We start from the raw sequence: 5,315 nt of genomic DNA, 5'->3' as shown, positions 1-5,315 counted from the left end.
CTCTCACCACAGGCAGCCCAGGCCTCGCCTACCATATGTCCAATGGGGCCAGGTAAGACATCCTATTATCTACTTCCCTGTCTTCAGTCCTCTGCTCTGTCTCGTAGGTTGTCACATGTATCATTTCTATTCCACCTCTGATCCTAATTGCCCTAGAGATAAAATCTGAGCTGTAATCCCAACCTCTAAGCTTCACCAAGTACATAAACGAGTCTCGACCAGAAGCTTTTGTTATCCTCATAGACGTCTCTGTGATTCTGAGCATGCCTGGTCACCTTTCCTGTTCTATCTTTTTTTTTTATCAGAACATCTTTATGCGTTACAGAGAGGTGTTACCTTGGTTGCATCTTAGCAACTTGTTTATCTCATCACATCTATCTGAAACATCTGTCAAGGATGAGATAAAGACAGTTTCACAACGTGAACTGTCACCCAGCCTAGCAATCTTACCTCTCAACTGCCTTCTGGGCCTGCCTAGATAAACGTTGCTGTTCTACGGTGTAAAATAACATTGGTGTGTTTTTCCTCCACACCACATAGGTCACAGCCATTCTCTCCCTAAAACTGATGATATTTCCTTACCTGAAACATCAAATAAACTGGTTAAGTCATAAGCTCATCTGATTAGAAGGTTCTCTATTCAAGTTTAATCCTTAAGTAAATAAAGGAGCATCCAAGTAATTCATAAAGCGATGACTCCATTTTGTGGATATGAGCACATCTCATGTAAGTGTGTCCTACTGTTTGAGCTCATGGGCACTGAATTTTCTGTTGCACTCAATAAGTTTTCAGCTAAAACAAATCAAGGAAAAGTCAGTAGGATGGCCTAGAAGAATATAAACTGAAAGAAAATTTTGTGATTCTTGCATACACTTGTTATCTACATACTTGTTTTAAAAAATAACAAAAGGTTCACTTCTTATCTGCAGTCTCAAAACCTTTCTGAATCTTTAAAAACTCAAGATGGGGTGGGAGAATCGCTGTAGGCCAGGAGTTGGAGACCAGCCTGGGCAACATAATGAGAACCTATCTCTACAAGTAATAAAAATATAAAAAGGAAAAACAATAGGCAAGCTAAATATAAGGAAAATGCTCCCTCAACCTTAAGTGCGTGAAGATTACACTACAATTTAGGAAACTTGTCATATTTTTTTAAGCATGGTGAATTTTTTTTAATCCTTGGGACGATATTTTAAAATCCTCCATTAAACATGTTTATTGTGTATATATGCAGTTACTACTTACAAGACATTCTCTAAGATGTCATTGGGAGCCTAAGATAAATAATAAATAATAAATATATAGGTCAGTACCTGCAAAAAAACCCAAGCAAACAAAACTCAAGATGTCTGTACTTCATGAGTGAATAGAAGAGTGACCTCCCTCTAACCACACCTCTACCCCAGGCTCCAGAGTAACTTGAAAATGACTAAGTCTCTCTGAAAAGGTAAGGTCTGAATACAGCAGTGGTTGTCCAAGCATGGTCCCTGGGCCGACAGCTTCCTCATCACCTGGGAACTTGATAGAAAAGTGAATTATTGGGCTCCACTCCAGAGCTACTGAATCAAAAACTATGTGGAGGGTACCAACAATCTATGCTTTAATAAGCCCCTGGAAGCCACATTGTCCAAATGCTAGAAACTGGAAAACTGATATTTGTTTCAGAAATCCTTTGACCAAAATGAAGTCAAATAAGAAAAGAGAGTATACACAAATTTTCTACAGTTTTCTTAAGTGTAAATAGTGTGCTTAACTATCCAATTCAAGTTGAATATTCCATTATTTTTTCTATTTTTGAAATAGATTATTATGAAGAGCATTTTGCTATATTTTTCACTTGACAAGAAATGTTTATAGTAACCAAGGCTGAGATTGGGACACTTGCCTGAGGTGCAAAATTTAAAGGTGCAAAACTCATGAAATAAGATAAATATGAATGCAATATTTTTAAAAATCAAAATTAATGCAAAACAATTGTGATAAGCAAAATATTAAAATTTTAAATAAAGATTGGACCAACTCTGAACTTGCATGACTAACCTCTCTTGCCTCACTTTAATCCTGACCTTCATAGCAATGGCATCCTCGTTACTATCGTCAATAAACTGTGATAATCTTAAAAGAGGACTATATCAGTTCTGCCTCAGATACAATTGCTTTTTTTCTGAATGTTCTTCTAAGCCATAGTCATAGATAGCAGATTATGGGAGCAGAAGAGGCTTGGGAACCTGCTAAGCAGAGCACAGGCACAGTAATATTTCAGAAGCATGGGGAAGGGGACAGAGCACTTGAGCCAGAGATCAAAGTGGATGTGGAAGACTGGACACAGGTAGAGTGACAGAGATAGCTATTTGCCAAATGCCATGAAGGGACAGGGATCAAAACAAGACGTCATGGTCAAGCCCACATAAATAGCAAGTGAAGGATAAGTGTGTGATCCACAGAACAGGCAAAGCTGAAAAGGATGAAGCCAGCCTCAAGTCCAAGGAAGAAAGTGGGGCGACAACTGAAAGACAGACACAGAAGGTATTAGGAACATCTTACACACACACACACACACACACACACACACACACACACATACACGCACGCGCGCATGCACACACAGTATATAATATAAAGTCAACAGCCAGCCTCAACCAGCTTTTTTCATCTTAGCAATATATTCAAGAAAAATTTTGTGCCAGAAAATATGACATCGTTTCATTTTATTTAAGGCTACACCATGGTAATAGTATTAATCAAGGTTCTCCAGGGAAACAGAACCAATAGACTGGATGAAGATAGATAGATAGATATAGATGATAGATTAGATGATAGATAGATGATGATAGATAGATAGATTTGATAGATAGATAGATAGATAGATAGATAGATAGATAGATAGATAGATAAGTAAAGAAAAAGAGAAAGATTTATTTTAAGGAATTGAGTCACAAGATTTTAGGTCCTGGCAACTCCTTACTCCACAGGGCAGGTTGGCAAGCTGGGTCTCAAGATAGAGCTGATGTTGTAGCTCGAGTACAAAGGCAGTCTAGAGGCAGATTTCTCCTCCTTTAAGGGATCTCAGTCTTTTTCTCTTAAGGCCTTCAACTGATTAAAGAGGCCCACCCATGTTATGAAGGGTAATCTGTTTTACTGAAAGTCTACAATTTAAATTTTAGTCATATCTAAAAGATATTTTCACAATGTCACCTAGACTGGTGTTTGACCAAACACTGGGCATATTGCCTAGCCAAGGTGACATAGTATTCCATGGTTCACAGTTTGGCCATACAATAATTTATATAAACAGCTTCTGATTCATAGACCTTTCCCCTTGTTGTTTTGTTATCATAAACAGTGTTACATACATACATAAATAAAATTTTATATGTGTGTTTTAGCATGAATATTTCTGTTGTGCACATTCCTCAAAGTGAACTGCTGCTGCTCAGAGGGTATGTACATTTAAAAACCTAACCGACATTGCTAAATTGCCTTCCAAAAAGATTCGTTTCATGACAGTGTATGAGAAAACTGATCTCTTGATCTTGGTCACTGGGATTTTTAAGCACCAAGATCTTTGCATATATGTCCCTTGAAGGTAGACAGGGAAAGTGGGAGAGTATGAGACCGAGAGTGACAATGGCCACAGCAGGCAGACCCTGGTGTCATGCAGCATTGGCTTACCCACACAGCAAGCATTCTGCCCACCTGGAGGTGTGGAGTGATTCCCCAAGGAAGTCAATGTCTTAGAAACGAGAAGCATAAAAGGAAGGTATTGTTCCAGTAATGAAACATTGGCACAATTTGCTTTCATGAGATCCCAGCTGACCCTTCCCCATCCTTCAGCAGAAATGACAAGAAGTCACCCCAGAAGGGTCTCATTCGAAATATTCTTTCAAGGACACTTCTAGAAGAAGGGAGTCTGCCTGAATTATGAGAACTTACCCTCGTCTACCTCTAACCAGAAGCTCCACGTGACAGTCACTGTTCAAAACACTCTACGTACATTGACTCAATGGTTTTTGTCTTAACACTGTGAATTGAGTGCAATATTACCCCTATTTTAGAGTTGAGGAAACTGAGGCACAAAGAATTCAAATGTAGAGGGATTGACAAAGGCCCATGTTAGAGTCCCCACTCACATGTGTGCAAAATTTTGTGTGATAAAAGGGCTCAATGGCCAAAAATGTGTGAAAACTACTATTCCCAATGAGGACAGAAGTGACACCCTTAAACTGGAATTTGAGAAAAAACCCCAAGATTATATGCTAAGTAAACACATGCACACATATGTATACACATCTTTTCTGAATCTCTCCCTTGAGGAGCACACTTTGTTTTTCACAACCAAGGAAGAAAGTCTTATTTTTCACTTATAGGGGACATGGTAGATGCCCTTTGCTTGACTTTTTCTTTACTTACATTGTAAACTTCCCAGTCAAAGATTTATATATCTTTATAAGCTCACTATATAACAGAAACTCAAGAAATATGTATTATTGAGGATGCTGATGACAGAGATAATGGGATCAGTAGCAGTGATAATAGAAACTAGCCATTTCTCCAACAATCTATGCTTTACTGTGGGATTTGGATGTACAAACAGCTTCCACAGGAAGTTGTTCATGTTTTCTCATTCAACTTCTGACATTGTTTATTAAACTTATATTAAGAAACCAGTGCAGTATTTTTTGTTGAAATGAGACACTTAAAATATCTTGTATTAAATAACAGTATGAACATCTTTAAATTAATAATAAAGACTTGCTGTCCTTAGCACCTCAGTCTGAGTTACTTTTTGAGATGGGAGAACATTGTGCAATCTTGTCTCTTGTATTACAACTTTCACTAGTGTGTTAGAGAATATGTTATTCCAATTTGCAAAAATTATGTAACCAAGAATTTATTTGCTGTCTTTTATATGCCAAGCAATGTGTAATGGAGAAGAAAGAAACTCAATACACAGTTTCCGCTTTGAAGGACCTTACTTGGTAAGCAGGGTAAGACCATAGGACAAGAAGCAATAAAGGGCAAAAAAGGTGAGGTATTGAATTTTGCAAGACTAAAAGCTCAAAGGAAACACACAGTCCTTGGAGACACAAAGCCCAGAGCAACCCTGCAAAACCAGTCCTGTTTTGGCTGGAGATTCTGTCTGGCTCAGACAATTCTTTTCATCTTTTGGTTTCCAGTTTGGTAAAGGAAAAATATCATTGATACTCTAAAGCACACTCAAGAGAAATGCACAAAAATCTTTAAAATGTGCACTTATTTGATGGTCAGCAAATGTTAGGTAAAGTGTGACAAAACTATTCCTGACCAAGTAGACA

This window comes from Carlito syrichta, unplaced genomic scaffold (assembly GCF_000164805.1).
Source record: "Carlito syrichta isolate Samal-C Ts95f unplaced genomic scaffold, Tarsius_syrichta-2.0.1 Scaffold305857, whole genome shotgun sequence".
NCBI lineage: Eukaryota > Metazoa > Chordata > Mammalia > Primates > Tarsiidae > Carlito > Carlito syrichta.
Note: the sequence above shows the minus strand (reverse complement) of the source record.